Source organism: Macaca nemestrina, chromosome 6 (assembly GCF_043159975.1).
Source record: "Macaca nemestrina isolate mMacNem1 chromosome 6, mMacNem.hap1, whole genome shotgun sequence".
Taxonomy (NCBI): Eukaryota; Metazoa; Chordata; class Mammalia; order Primates; family Cercopithecidae; genus Macaca; species Macaca nemestrina.
The window spans coordinates 150,281,133-150,297,705 of NC_092130.1; the positions used below are offsets into that span (position 1 = coordinate 150,281,133).

Here is a 16,573-nt window from a genome sequence, read left to right on the forward strand (position 1 = left end):
AAAGCCCCTAGTGATGCTATGTACCGATAAGATTTATCTCTAATGTCCATCCCCTCTATCAAAAGGTTCATTCTCCAATCAGTAAAGCTGTTTGGAGTTGAAATAGCCTGCTCTACCTTATGAAATATTCTGTCCAGAGAGGAGAGCCAGAAAGCAGCTGAGAATTAAGGGCAAACTCCCTCTTTCAGGAGGAATTCTGCAATGGAGTTGGATGCCTACTGTATACTGAATCAGAAAACTTAGAATTTGATTTGGTGTTTCCGTTACCTGGCTGTGATTACGCAAATCAGTTAACTCCGAGGGCCAGATATTTTTTTCATCTGTATGTACCCATGTTACAGGTACCTCATGCCCTCAATTCCACTAGAAGCTAAAAAAAATATAGAAATATAGCCTGAGGGCCTTATACTTTAACTGCAAGGAGAAAATTTTCAGACGTGGCAAAAAGAATCAAATAAAACAGTACATTTGCATTCAACTTGTTTGATTACAGACTAAGTATTATTTAAACACCACAAAGAGCGTAAAAATCGTTGTTACCTGTCATAGTTGGTGCCTTACCCACATGTCATCACTAAAGGTCCTTGGGAGAATTGAGCCGAACAAAGTGTTTCTAGATGGTTTAAAGTATAGATATTTGAAATGAAGTGTAAGATAGCTTTATAAACGTAGTCTATGATTAAATGTTGTTAGTCAATGAGACCAGAAACCCTCGTTGAGATTTTTATGTTAGAGCCACAGTTATTTCTTTTGAGTTGAAAATATACAGGGGTAAACTCATCAATGTGCTAGTCAGTCTTTTATTCTGTATAATTACCTAGAAAGCAGTGGCATTTATGGGGTTTTATGGCCTCTTCCAGTATTATGTGATGTGCTTTCATCATTTACTTCCTGTAACCAACAATCTATCTAGATTCGATTCCCTAGGTACACAATTTTTTATTTTTTCCATTAAACAGGAAAGGTTACTTGACATCAAAATTTTGGACAGTGCTCAAATATGATTCCAGGCAAACTACTGATGTTCTGAAAGAGACTTGGACGGCCTGTAGCTCCCTCATAAACCGTCAAAGTTAGATCTGTGATGAAACTGATTTGTTTATATTTACATAGTGTCATTTAAGGTGGTACATTTACAGACTTTGTAAACATTACCTGTCATGAGGTGAAGAACAAATTAGAACATAGCAACTGTTCACTGGCACATAGGGATTTGATAAAATGAAGTGCCATATTTAATTGGAAATATGAGGAAATGTTAGGTAGTAAGAATACAATTATATGAACTGGAATAATGCCAGGCCTCTTCCTCTATCCTGGGGGCATTATGGACTCCCAAGTAATGACCAGATTGTCCGTGCTAAGGAACTGAATGTGAAGGGCATCACAGGAGCAAGTGATCACTGGGGACAGTCACACAGCCACAGTGGGGATTTCATTTCTTACAGTGAAATAGCACTTGTCTAGATGACAGTACATGTGTAGGGTGAAGTGACCTAGAGAAAATTTTCTTACATAGCACATTTTCTATTTCTTTCATTCTTTGTTAAAGGTCTCAGAATGGAATATGAAATGTGGCTTAAATTGTACAAAGTGAATTATTGTTCAATAAAGGTAATATTATGTAGAATAGAATTCCGAAGAACTAACTACTTCAAGTGAACCACACATATTTCAAACTAGCTCTGTATACTTTAAAGGCTAATTTCCAGGTGAGAGGATTAATAAGTTCGTTTTATATTTTATACCTGAAGAAAATACATACGAAAAAGTCAAGAAAAGGGGTAAGGCTACAAAGACATAACTTCATGTAGACCCTGATCCCAAGCCAGTTTTATTGCTGTTCATATTTTCATAGCACATTTCTATCTTACAATTTATTTGCACTTGTTAATATTTTCTTTTCCAGTGCTTTGATGTAGCGATTTAACAAGGATTCATATATACTGAGTAAAAAACAATTGTACTGATGCAGTTATATATTTTATTTCAATTTTCTTTTATACAGATGGAACAGAAGCATGTGGTTAGCTGAATGGTAAGTGGCACAAGTATGTTAGAATGCTAGGGGTGGGAGTGGTGGCTCATGCCTGTAATCCCAGCCCTTTGGGAGGCTAAGGCAGGAAGATCCCTTGAGGCCAGCAGTTTGAGGCCAGGAGTTTGAGACCAGCCTGGCCTTTAGTAGAGACTTGTCTCTAGTAAAAATAAAAAATATTTTTAAAAAATCCATTCAGGACATAGGCATGGGCAAGGACTTCATGAATAAAACAGCAAAAGCAATGGCAACAAAACCCAAAATAGACAAAGGGATCTAATTAAACTAAAGAGCTTCTGCACAGCAAAAGAAACTACCATCAGAGTGAACAGGCAGCCTACAGAATGGGAGAAAATTTTTGCAATCTACCCATCTGACAAAGAGCTAATATCCAGAATCTACAAAGAACTTAAACAAATTTACAAGAAAAAATCAAACAACCCCATCAAAAAGTGGGCAAAGATATGAACAGATGCTTCTCAAAAGAAGACATTTATGCAGCCAACAGACACATGAAAAAAGGCTCATCATCACTGGTCATCAGAGAAATACAAGTCAAAACCACAATGAGATACCATCTCATACCAGTTAGAATGGTGATCATTAAAAAGTCAGGAAACAACAAGTGCTGGGGAGGAAGTGGAGAAATAGGAATGTGTTTACACTGTGGGTGGGAGTGTAAACTAGTTCAACCATTGTGGAAGATAGTGTGGTGATTCCTTAAGGATCTAGAACTAGAAATACCATTTGATCCAGTGATTCCATTACTGGGTATATACCCAGAGGATTATAAATCATGCTATAAAGACACGTGCACAAGTATGTTTACTGCAGTACTGTTCACAATAGCAATGACTTGGAACCAACCCAAATTTCCAACAATTATAGACTGGATTAAGAAAATGTGGCACATATACACCATGGAATACTATGCGGCCATAAAAAAGGATGAGTTTATGTCCCTTGGAGGGACATGGATGAAGCTGGAAACCATCATTCTCAGCAAACTATGGAAAGGACAGAAAACCAAACACCGCATGTTCTCACTCATAGGTGGGAACTGAGAAATGAGAACACTTGGACACAGGGCAGGGAACATCACACACTGGAGCCCGTCATGGAGTGGGGGTAGGGAGGAGGGATGGCATTAAGAGAAATACGTAATGTAAATGACTAGTTAATTGGTGCAGCACACCAACATGGCACATGTATATGTATGTAACAAACCTGCACGTTGTGCACATGTACCCTAGAACTTCAAGTGTTATAATAATAATAACTTGGTGTGGTGGTGCACACCTGTAGTTCCAACTGGAGAGAGTCTTTATTCAAGGATTGGAATGGAACTAGCACAGTTCATCTCCTTTGACTTTAAGGACAAATTCTGAGTCATATTTATCACTTCAAAGTTGTGCTCTACAATTGCACTGAAGTTAGGTCTCTTTCTGCAGTCTTGCTCCTGCTTGTCTTTTTCCTCTTCACTGTCCTTACTTCCCCCTTTCTTTCCTCAGTTTTTCCTGGTTTCCTGATATGGTTTTGCTGTGTCCCTACCCAAATCTCATCTTGAATTTCTACATGTTGTGGGAGGTACCCACCGGGAAGTAATTGAATTATGGGGGCAGTTCTTTCCTGTGCCATTCTTGTGATAGTGAATAAGTCTCACCAGATCTGATGGTTTTATAAGGGGGAGTTTCCCTGCACAAACACTCTCTTTGCCTGCTGCCATCCATGTAAGACGTGACTTGCTCCTACTTGCCTTCCACCATGATTGTGAGGCTTCTTCAGTTGTGTGGAACTGCAAGTCCATTAAACCTCTTTTGTAAATAGCCCTGTCTTGGGTATGTCTTTATCAGCAGTGTGAAAATGAACTAATACACCTCCCATCCTTGATAAATCAATTGCAAGCACATCCAGTCCTCAGGGTTGACTTCCTGGGAACCACACCCAAGTTATGGGTAGAGTCAAATGTGTTGTCCTCCAAGAAACTGAGTAATGTTTTGATCCCTGAGGTATGTTAAGAACCTTATCCTAAAGAAGGATAAGAGCCTAAGAAGTTTCATTTGGGAAGACCAAAGGAAAACTGTCTTTTAAATTAAAAATATTTCAGACCACTTACACTTTTCTTTCTGACATTTGCTTTTTATGAAAATTTTATGTACTACCATTCCATGACCACCAGTTGTATTCCTGGAAAGGGGTCTCCATCTAGACCCCAAGAGAGGGTTTTTGAATGTCATGCAAGAAATAATTAAGGGCAAGTCCATACAGTAAAGTAAAAACAAATTTATTAAGAAAGTAAAAGAAGAAAATAATGGCTACTCCATAGGCAGAGTAGTGGTATGTGCTGCTTGATTGAGTGTACTTACAGTTATTTCTTGATGATATGCTAAAAAAGGGGTGGATTATTCATGAGCTTTCCAGGGGGAAAGGGATGGAGATTTCCCAAAACTGCATTTCCTCTCCTTTTTAGACTACATAGGGTAGCTTCTGAGCATTGCCATGGCACTTGTAAACTGTCATGGCATTGGCGGGAGTGCCTTTTAGCATGCTGATGCATTATAATTAGCATCTAATGAGCAGTGGGGACAACCAGAGGTCACTTTCAGCATTATCTTGGTGTTGGTGGGTTTGGGCCGGCTTCTTTACTGCATGTTGTTTTATTAGCAGGGCATTTGTGACCTGTATCTTATGCAGACCTCCTATCTCATCCTGTCACTGAGAATGCCTAACCTCCTGGGAAAGCAGTCCAGTAGGTCTCAGTCTGATTTTACCCAGCCCCTATTCAAGATGGAGTTGCTCTGGTTCAAAGGCCTCTGACAGTTGGAGAATCACCTTTTGTTTTTGTCTCAATTTCTGAATAGCCATTGAATTTCAATGAGATATTGTTTTTGTTTTTGAGACGGAGTCTCGGTCTGTTGCCCAAGCTGGAGTGCAGTGGCCGGATCTCAGCTCACTGCAAGCTCCGCCTCCCGGGTTCACGCCATTCTCCTGCCTCAGCCTCCGGAGTAGCTGGGACTACAGGCGCCCGCCACCTCTCCCGGCTGGTTTTTGTATTTTTTAGTAGAGACGGGGTTTCACCGTGTTAGCCAGGATGGTCTCGATCTCCTGACCTCGTGATCCAGCCGTCTGGGCCTCCCAAAGTGCTGAGATTACAGGCTTGAGCCACTGTGCCCCCGCTATTGTTAATAAGGTAAATATATTGCAAAGTTGAATCAAATTGTTTTGTGTCTTACTTTTTGTTTTTCAAATAAAAGATCACAAATTTCAGATACAAAAAACTATTAAAATTTTTCATGTGCTCTGAAACACCTACTACTTCATTTTCCTGAGGACATTAATCTTTCTGTTTATCATCTTAGCTTTTTCATATGTTCAGACCTTGGCATCTTATCACAAATTCATAAGAACACAATAAAAAAATGCTTGCTGGTTTGTGTGCTGTAACAAACTGTTGCCACCTCCCCAAAGTGGAACACATTTCAACAGTTCCACTTAAAATCATGTTTTCAATAATATCATTCGTTTGCTATTATCTTGCTTTTTTCTCAGTCTTCACAGTCGCATATGGAGATATTATTCCCACTGTTCATTAAGGTTCCTGCTGTGCTTGAAAGCTACTTCCTGACAGCTCACAGTCACTCCTATGAGAAGAATCTAGGGCTCCCAAACTCTAAAACATGCTCGCTTAAGAAGAAAAACGCTATGTGTTTCATTTCTACCATGTTCCAACATTCCTAACGCTGATTAAATATAGAAAGAAGACAAATGAACGAGTTTCATGATAACTTTTGATGCTAGTGCAGACCTCCCACTGGGTCACATTTTCTGCCTGACAGGTGGTCCATTCAGCTGAAATACCACTGAGCTGGCAAACTTAAGCAAGAGTATATAACCCACCTCTCAAACCTGGGGCTGAAAGCAGCAGGGGTTGGATACATACCTAATAATCTCATACTGAAAAATCTTCACTGCAATGTATTTATTAACCTGCGCATCTGATCCTAGAAATTTCTATGGATGGTGAAGGTGGAGATAACAGATGAGTCTCTGTTCCCCACATTTTGTAGGAACTTTTCTTACCTGTGTCTGAAAGACTTCCAGTGGGTTCTGATTATAAATTTAAGAAAACCACGTTCACATCAGGAAGTGCTGTTTGTAATCTTTCCTTAGATTGGAACCATTTTTAGTTTTCATTTCCTTTGAGATTGGATAACACATACATGCTAAGGCTTCTCATTAGAGGAGAAACACACAATTATTGGCAAATTTTCAAAGCATTAGAATAAGTGAGAATTTCTTCTTTGTAATAATTATGTATAACAATAATTATTGGTCTGGGACTTGTGTGATTAAGTAGATTTCATACCTAGATTCTTCTGTAAGTCAATACACCTGAGTGTTTTCAGTTACTAAATATTTCTACTTCCTTAATTCTTATCGACCCCACTTCCTTTAAATTGTATCTCCAAGTGTTTGAAGTTCTCCAGAGCTTATCTATTTTATCCTCTTTAAAATTCACAATACAAGCCATGTCAAGGTGATTAACTGTGATAACCTATTTTGCATAAAGTTATTATAAGTGTACAAGAGCACAAAAACTTTCCAGAAATTCCCCCAAATTGTTAAGTTTCTAAATTAGAGCACATATGGCCCTCTTCAAGTGTTGAGTAATATCTGCTGTGAATAAACCATCAGGGTTTAGATAAGTTCTTGAAAAAGATACAATTTAATTATTTTTGAATAAAAAAATATTTTCAGTACATGATAACAAAGAGACTCTGAAGAGAGACTTAATTATCACGTTTTAATTTCATAGATTATAATTTAGTACATCGCATCCAAAGATCATCTATAATTTCACTTGTGCTAATACTTTCTAAAGTTGTGAAGCATTTGATGATGCTGAGTTTAAAAGAAACCTCCTGATTTTCCAAAGAGCCCTCAGCTTTTGGTTACATGACAATTGTTTGAGGTTTCTGCTTTGTAAGTTTGTTTCTTAATGTTTTTATTTCTTATTGGTGAGGACCTCCAGGGATGTATTAATTTGGTTTGTAAATCCTAGTTGACTGACTTCACAGATATTAGAAAGGAAAAAAATATTTTATCTTTAGGCACATTTTAAGCATAAAGCCAATATTTAGAAATGCTCACAAAAGAATGTTAAACAGGGTAACTGGAGGGACTACCAGACGATGACCAGCCATATGTTTATACTGTAATATAAGTTTTCTGCATGGGGAGCCATAATAGCTTTGAATAGCAGCATATTCTTCTTGGATTGGGAAGCTAAACTTTCTCGGTAATAACTAGAATACTAATTAAGTCTTCATGACAACATGAGCCAAAGTAAAGGAAAACTTGTTTTTGCTTCAGTTATAGACAAATACAAACAGACAAAGGTTTTTTTGGTCCTCTGTGTGTAGAACATTGCTAGTAATTTTTCAGGCGACAGCAGGGGATGTTTCCAAGTGCAAGCAGAAGAGAATGATTAGAAAATCAAGTCTGAAATTCTCTTATGTTGGTGCTTAATGAAGCGAGGGAAGTTGGTATTTTGTAATGAAACCCTCTAGGTTTTTTTTTCCCCCTTCTATCTATAGGGGCAAAGAAAAAGCTTCCCCTTTGCTTCAGAAGGTCCAATGAAAAATCAACTCACAAAAGGCAGATTAATAGGAGAAAAAGCATACACATGTATTTGATGATAGTTTTTCATGACACAGGAGCCTTCAGAATGAAGAACCCAACACCCCAATAAGGTGCAGAAACTTACATGCCATCTTCAGGTTAGAGAAAGACTGGGGACTCGGAACATGGCCCAAAACAGGTTAGGGTGATAAATCACATGGCAAGACAGGTTATGGGAGAGAGAGAAGAGGAGACTTGACTAGTAAAGGTAATCTTGTTATGTAGATAAAACCTCACAGGTCACAGCCCTCAGAAAGAATATACGGTAAGTGTTTTTGTTCGTTTGTTTGTTTTTTCCCAAACCTTTAAATCTGTAAGATTCTCAGTTCATCTTTCCTAGATCCAGACAAGGGAAGTCCTTGCTATATTATAGAAGATTCTCTACAGATGCAAAAGACAGTTTTACAGGGACCCTTCTATTTGCTGGCCCTCTGACAGCCATCACAAAATATGTCAAGGAAATATATTTTAGGGTAAAATATTTTGATTTCCTTCAGTTCCCTCTTTGAAACTTAAAAAAGTTTTACATACTAAAAGCCACACTGATAGATTTGAAGCTATAGGTTAGAGGTTATCTGATACAAATAGACAAAGGAGTTAAAAGACAAATTGGGATAAGCAGAAAAGAGCAAATTTAAATATATCATCCCATATCTTCTAGCTGTCTCTTGGTCCTGAGAACAGATCAGTTCAGTTAAACAACAGTGTGCCATTCCAGGAGGTGGCACTGCAAATAAATGGCCTAAGCCTCTATATATGATACAGGCAAACAGATCTTTGATAAGAGACATTTCTATGGAAATATAAGAAAACCAAAGGTTAATGTCTACAGTAATTTATAGACTAGCTCTTCCAGAATCTTCTAAGCATCTTCAAATTGCAGTGGCAATCTGACAGATTTTTCTTTTTATTTGTGAAAAGAAAATAAATCTCATGACCCCCAAATCACTAACCCAAAGGGACAAGTCAACCTGGACACTGAATGAGGCAAACCTGGCTCACATTTTAATCCTAAATAAGATATCTATAAAGGTAAAAGAGCTACTTACTTTCCTTACATATTTCCCTCTAGAAAATTCCCTGTGGGTCCCAAAATCTTTACCCTGAAATAGTTCTGTTGAATTTTGCCCCGACGATGTAAACTGTTAGCTTATCTTCACAGGTGCAGGACAAAGAACAGAACTCTAAGTCATCCCTCTGCTCACCTGAGACAAATACATAACTGATTGCTTCCTCTGATGTAAAAATGCAGATTCACCAAGCTAGAAGAAGGCATAAGTGAAGATTCCTCTATTCCTCTCTGACATATAAATTGTGTATTCATTGAAAGGCTGATCACAGACTCAAAAGAATGCAACTGTTTGTCTCTTTTTTTTTTTTTTTTTTTTGAGACGGAGTCTAGCTGTGTTGCCCAGGCTGGAGTGCAATGGCCGGATCTCAGCTCACTGCAAGCCCCGCCTCCCGGGTTCACGCCATTCTCCTGCCTCAGCCTCCTGAGTAGCTGGGAGTACAGGCGCCCGCCACCTCGCCCAGCTAATTTTTTTTGTATTTTAGTAGAGACGGGGTTTCACCGTGTTAGCCAGGATGGTCTCGATCTCCTGAACTCGTGATCCGCCCGTCTCGGCCTCCCAAAGTGCTGGGATTACAGGCTTGAGCCACCGCGCCCGGCCAACTGTTTATCTCTTATCTATGCATACATTTTAAACATTTCTTCCTCTTTTCCTAAATATCTGCCCTTTCCTGGTTAAATATTGAAGTCCTCAAAATCATCTTGGGAGACAGGTACAGACGTGTCTCCTGGGCTTGCATTCTTAACCTTGGCAAAATAAACTTCCTAAATTGTTTGAGGCCTGATATGATTTGGCTGTGTCCCCACCCAAATCTCACCTTGAATTGTAATAATCCCCACGTGTCAAGGGCAGGGCCAGGTGGAGATAACTGAGTCATGGGACAGTTTCCCCTATACTGTTCTCGTGGTAGTGAATAAGTCTCATGAGATCTGATGGTTTAGATCTGATGGTTTTATAGATGGGAGTTCCCCTATGCAAGCTTTCCTGATTGCCACCATGCAAGACGTGTCTTTCTTCCTCTTGGCCTTCTGCCATGATTGAGAGGCCTCCCCAGCCATGTGGACCTGTGAATCCATTCAACCTCTTCCCATTATAAATCACCCAGTCTTGGGTATGTCTTTATTAGTGGCGTGAGAACAGACTAATGTAATAAATTGGTACTGGGTAGTGGGGCGTTGCTGTAAAGACACTCAAAAATATGTAAGTGACTTTGCAACTGGGTTACAGGCAGAAGTTAGAACAGTTTGGAGGACTCAGAAAACAGGAAAATGTGGAAAAGCCTGAAAATTCCTGGCGACTTGTTGAATGGCTCTGACCAAAATGTGGATAGTGATATGGACAATAAAATCCAGGCTGAGGTGGTCTCAGATGGAGATGAGGAACTTGTTGGGAGCTGGAGTACACGTCACTCTTGCTATGTAAAGAGAGGGGTGATGTTGTGCCCCTTCCCTTTGACATACTTAAAAGTTTATGTAATAGTAGAAAATGTCCTTCTAAAAAAAAGTTTTAATTTTCAAAAAGAAAGCGTTAATAATCGATATTTAAGATATTTGAGTCATCTGGGTCAAATTAAAATAATGAATTAAAATTACTAAATGTCTGCTTTAAAATTTAAGGATGCATCTTTACCCATGTGTAACTGATTCTGCCAATTTGAATATATTTGACATTACAGCAAGTCAGTTGTTGGTGATACAATGTAATGAAAAATTTGATGTCTTTTTTTAAAAAAGCTATTTTAGCTTGAAATGCTGCCATTTGAGGGAGGGAAGAAGGAAGTACACAGAATTTGTTGTTAGCATGTACCAATATTTGGACCTGAATCCCGTGCATTTTTGTTTAATGCTGTTCCAATTGGAGGCATGAATGAGCTGGATGCATCATCTGAGGATGGCAGCTCCACAGGCATCCACCAGTTTGCTAAAAGGCTTTGTATGTGTTTATTTTTGCAATTGTATTTCTCAGTTTACAAATGCTTATCCAGCACCAGCGTTCTACAACTGGCAAGCAAAACTGAAGGCACATAGATAATATTTGAGTGTTCTAGTCATACTGATATAGTTTATTGGGAAATTAAAAACTGTAGATGAAAGTAGAATGGGGGAATCTGGTGATTTTTAAAGATTAATAAAATATACTTGAATAAAAATCAGCTGCTGCCTAATAGAGAATCACATGAGATAACTTTGAGAGATGGAGACTTACTATGTTATATGCACGCCATTTGTTATGGGAAAAGATGATGTCCACGTGTTAACAATGTCAATATGCAAATGAATGAAAATATAGCTTTTTTCTCTTGACCTTTGTCAGGCTTACACAGTCATGTTGAATTTTATTACTTGATCTACTTTTGAATCATATGTACTATGGTTTAGACATGGCCATAAGTCTAGGCAAATATTGAATGTTCATGCAGACAGACATCACCAGTAATTCTATGTAGAGAAAAGTTAAGAAGCTTGTTGTCCATGGTGGAGATTTCCACAGGTTGGGAGAAAATTCCAGTGACGGAGCAAACTGATGCACCAGTTATGTAAGCAGAAACACATTCATGAAAATTGTGGTAGTATTGTCTTTTCTAGACACATACTCATAGGTCTCCTATTTCTTGTGTGTGCTGCATGTTGTGATATAATTATTTTTCTAAAATATATTAGCTGACTCTTGTTCTAGCCCTCCACATTCTGTTCTTATTTTTTCCCTCCCAACTTTATCCTTCAACATCAGTTCTATCATCTTTTTCTCCAAGAAATAACAAAAACAAACAAACAAAAATCCCTGATCGGATACATAGTCTCTTGAATTACCTGTATCTTACTCAGGCCATTTTCCTCACTGATAAATATTTCTTTCTTCTCTACCTCTCTACACTTATTTAAGCCTTACATAGACCATATCCCATGGAATTTTCTTTGAAAACTCTGGGCAAGACTGACTACTCTGTTCTCTGAATCCTCTCCTCCCCCCACCCTTTGTTGTAGTGTGTGTGTGTGAGTGTGTGTCTGTGTGTAGTGTGTTAATGGCATCTTAGCATATTAATGTTCTATTACTCAGAATAAATCTCATATATTTAGTGGCTTAAAACAACACAAATTTATTAGTTTACAATGTTCTGAGTCAGAAGTTTAGGTGCAGAGTGGCTCAGCTGGTTCTCTGCTTAGAGTCTCTCAAGGCCAATATCAAGGTTTGACCAAGGCTGGATTCCTTTGCTGGAGGTTCTGGAAATAAATTTGCTCCCAAGTTCATGCAAGTCGTTCACAGAATTCAGATTCACGTGGTGGTCTTAAGGGTGAGGTCCTTGCTTTCTTGTTTATTGTCAGCTGACATCTTTTTCAGCTTTCTAGAGGCTCTTTGTACCTTGGCGAGTGGCTTTGTTCCTCCATCTTCAAAGTCATAACAGCAGGTAATGTCTTTTTCATGCTTTGAATCTCTCTGACTTCCCCTTCCACAGCATCTCTTCTGCCTCCAGCTATAGAATTTTCTCTGCTTTAAAAAAAGGTTCATGGAATTAGATTGGATTTAGCTGGATAATCCAGGATAATCTCTCTATTTTAAGAAACACAACCTTGACTACATCTACAAAATCCCCTATAATTGGCAGCCAGAGTAGCATTTGATTGAACAACAAGGGGGTAAAACTCTTGGAGGACATCTTTAGGATGCAGCCCACAGCAGTCATACTACAGGGATCCTCATCTTTATTCCTTGACTTTTGCCACTGTGGTATCTTTTTCAGTTGACTTTCTTTATTTTTTGTTCAGTGTTCTTGGTAAAAATTAAATTGTTCCAAGAAACTCTTTAATGTGAATTTGAAAGACACAACTTAGAGAAACGTGACTCCCTCTGAAACCCCATGCACATCAGCTAGTAAGGTAGTAATTTTCCAGAAGCAGGTTCCAGCATTTATTTCCAGCTTCCTGAGTGTCAAGAAACAGTGAGGGTTGCATTGGTTTCTTGCTCTGACACAGTAATTCTTTGGATCATGGCTTCAACTGCCTAACCTTTAGTTTCTTGTGGTCCAAGATAATAGGGTAGTGGTGGTGGCTGTAGACCTCAGTGAAACTGCTCCAACAGTGATCTCAGAGGAAGTAGCTCCATGATGAGCCAGTTCTCTACTCTTTTGGTTTTCTAAGAGACTTGGGCTAGAAGATGCTTCTTTATACTTTACAGGATTTTGTAAGAACCTATTCCACTATATTCCTCTTTATGTTTAAACTACCTAGAATAACAAGTTTATTTCCTCCACTGAAGTCTGCCTGACACATTATTTGAAACCAGAAATGAGTGCAAGAGAGCAGACTTAGAAATATGTGGTTTTGGCCTAGTGGTCACGTAACAGCTATAGAGAATCTGATGCTACAGGTTGAGACCTTGTGAGACCTTAGACAAACATTTGTTAAAATTGTCATCTACAGCTACATGGAAGGAAAATGCTCTACAGTGCCTTCGAGGGAAATGGCTACAGTGCTTGTAGCTTTGAGATGAGAGCAATTATATTGATATATCTTACCTGTTCCTGGTTGTTTTAACAAAGAACAGATGAACCTGGGTAAGAACTTTCCTGTGTGTAAACAGAAAAAGAAAGACATAGAAAGATCCAGAAATTTGAGGCTCCACAAAACTAAAAAGTCTGGCTACTTCTGTATCCCAAGAATCAAGCTTTAAGGAAAAAGAATGAAGACAGTAAATACGATGGTGTTTCCATAATTGTTAAGTCCAGAAAAGAAGTTTACCCATGGTTATTGACACACAGAACCAACTGCAAGCAAATAGACCAAATGCCTACTACATTTTGAGATCATTATATGTTATCAAAGAAACCACATTTCTGGGCTGAAAAATCTATTTTTTCAGTCCCAAAAGCAATCTTTAAGTTTCTAGTCATGAGCAAGCAGAAAGTGGATGGCAAAATTGAAGTCCCCAGGGAGAATTTACTTTCCAACATGTAATTCATACACATCCCCAAGGGATTTAGGAGAAGAAATAGCCTCCAAGATGCGAAAGTAGGGAGAGTCATGTACTGCATAACAATATTTGGGCCAATGACAGGCCTCCATATACAATAGTGGTTCCATAAGATTATAATGGATTTGCCCTATTATAATGGAGCTACCTATATAGGTATATCAATTTTTATTTTGTATATTGTAATTTTACTGTACCTTTTCTAAGGGTATCTATGTTTAAATAGATAGTTACCATTGTGCTACAATTGCCTACAGCGTTCACTACAGTAACATGCTGTTCAGTTTTGTAGCCTGGGAGCAGTATGCTATGCCAAATAGCTTAGGTGTGTATCAGGCTATATCCTAAGGTTTGTGTGAATATATTGTACGATGTTTACACAATAAGGAAATCACGTAACTATGCATTTCTCAGAATATATTCTCTTTGCTAAGCAATACATGATTGTAATGGAAAAGAAATTTTCCTAGAATGCTGAAGCAAGGTCTATATGAGGAACCCGTTTCACTTTCAGGAAAGTTGTGCAATTCTAGCTCGCCAGAATCTTTTTTCACTAGATACCGATTATCTTGAGGGTTTTTAACCCCTTCTTTTTTGAATGTCTAATTATTTTTATCTATTGCCTATTTTCCTACATCTCTTTCATATAAATAATTTATTCTGATAATACACAAACTGAAGTATTTTAAAATTATCTTGGCGTAGGAAAATTCCATGTTTCATAAAGAACAATGAACATGATCAGCATTATGTCTGCTATTTCTTTGCTTTAGAAACACTGTGATTTCATACTCAGTTGAATAATTTATGTAGGAGTTAAATTATCCATTTCCTAATGTAACCAATTTAGTGTTGTGAATACATTTTAACAAATGCCATGAATTATTCTATAATTTTTATATTTTCAAATTTCTGTGGTTTGTGGAAGTCATGCAAAATGTTACCTCTTTATCCCCTAAATAATTGAGAAATCGTGATAAAGAGATCTTGCCTTTAGGTGAATCTAACATCATGTGAATGACACAGAATTTGTATCCATTTGCATATTAAGGAATACTGTCATGATTACTTGATGGTTTTCACAGTTAATTTTTGTTACAAGCTAAGATAATCAGAATGCAGTCTTTGATGCATTAAGAGTAAACTAATACCATGATATACATTACTTTTAGAAACATGATGAATAAATAAATTTTTATTATGATGATGTCATACTCACATCTTCTCTAAAATATCCTTTAAAACTGTTTTTGGAGTTTATAATTATATATATAATTGATATATAATTGTTATATATTATTGTATCATCATATTATCTATCATACTCAAATATATGATGTAAAATTATTACAAATTCTTAAAAACCTATAATTAATAAAAATAAAACTAATAAAAACAAAAAGTGATAATTTATAATTAAAAGTAATTCTAAAAATAAATCTATAATTTATTTAAAACCTACAAAGTTCTAGACATTGTTAGGCATATTTAATGCTACTTATTATTAAGAATCTAGAATTAAATGCTGATAACTAAGTATTGATCTAATATTTCAAATAACATAATTTCACTTAATTTAATTTCTGCTGATACCACATATCTTTAAAATGAAACAAACGGCCGGGCGCGGTGGCTCAAGCCTGTAATCCCAGCACTTTGGGAGGCCGAGACGGGCGGATCACGAGGTCAGGAGATCGAGACCATCCTGGCTGACACGGTGAAACCCCGTCTCTACTAAAAAAAAATACAAAAACTTAGCCCGGCGAGGTGGCGGGCTCCTGTAGTCCCAGCTACTCGGGAGGCTGAGGCAGGAGAATGGCGTAAACCCGGGAGGCGGAGCTTGCAGTGAGCTGAGATCCGGCCAGTGCACTCCAACCTGGGCGACAGAGCGAGACTCCGTCTCAAAAAAAAAAAAAAAAAAAAGAAACAAACATAAAGGAGAGTAAATAGGAATGAGAAATTATTAGAGAAGACAAGGATCTTTAACCAAAGACAAAGGATAATCTGAGTTTACGTTTCTCTGTAAGATTTCCATAGACAGATAGATAGATAGATACATAGATCTGGATCTTGATCAGTTTGTTTTCAATTTGCAATTATGGACATTTTTGAACTATACAAAAGCCAAGAAAATTTTACTATAGACCCTTGAGAGTTACAAAAATTGTCAACATTTCATGAATTATGATTCATCTATCTCCTCCAATTTTCCCCATAGCTGGAAAAAAATCCAAGCCATCTTGACCAGATTACTAAGCCAAATTTAGTGAAGTAATATTTTATAGATGGAATTAGTTATTTATGTTTTCACATACACATCTCACCAAAAGTTTGAGAAGAATTTTCTTAAAAGGTTATTTGCCCTTAAAATTTATATTGTGTTCTTCTTTCTCATTAGTCATTGTATAATTAAATAAAGCCAGTATCCTCCCTTCTTCAATGTTTACCTTTGAATATTTACTTCTTATTTCTGTGAAATGTATTTGAATCAGGAAGAGAACTCACATTTTATCACCAATTCTTTGTCTGTAGAACCCTAAGAGGGACATTCCATTTAAATTAAAGGCATCCTACTCACTTCTTAGGGCTTGGAGTTTTCTCACTTGGGTGGGGTCAATAGATCCTAAGGAAAAGGACTGATTATAAACCTAAAATACAACTTTACTTTTGGTTTACATCTTAAGTTATAGATGTTACTTGGGCTCATATAGTTAGTAGAATCATTCATTCATTAACTCCAAAATATTTATTGAATTCCTGCTATGTTTCATACATTATGTTATGTAATGGATATATATCTATAAATAGCATATTTTCT

At 37.4% G+C, this 16,573-nt stretch overlaps 1 long non-coding RNA gene across 1 annotated transcript; it reads right to left on the reverse strand.

The window, feature by feature from the left end:
• Positions 1 to 11,859: 11,859 nt before the first annotated feature.
• On the reverse strand, positions 11,860 to 16,258 carry LOC105473004 (uncharacterized). Its single transcript, XR_981994.2, has 2 exons — positions 16,203 to 16,258; positions 11,860 to 12,276 (listed from the first exon to the last, which is right to left on the reverse strand). It is a non-coding gene; the product is annotated as an uncharacterized lncRNA (long non-coding RNA).
• Positions 16,259 to 16,573: the final 315 nt, after the last annotated feature.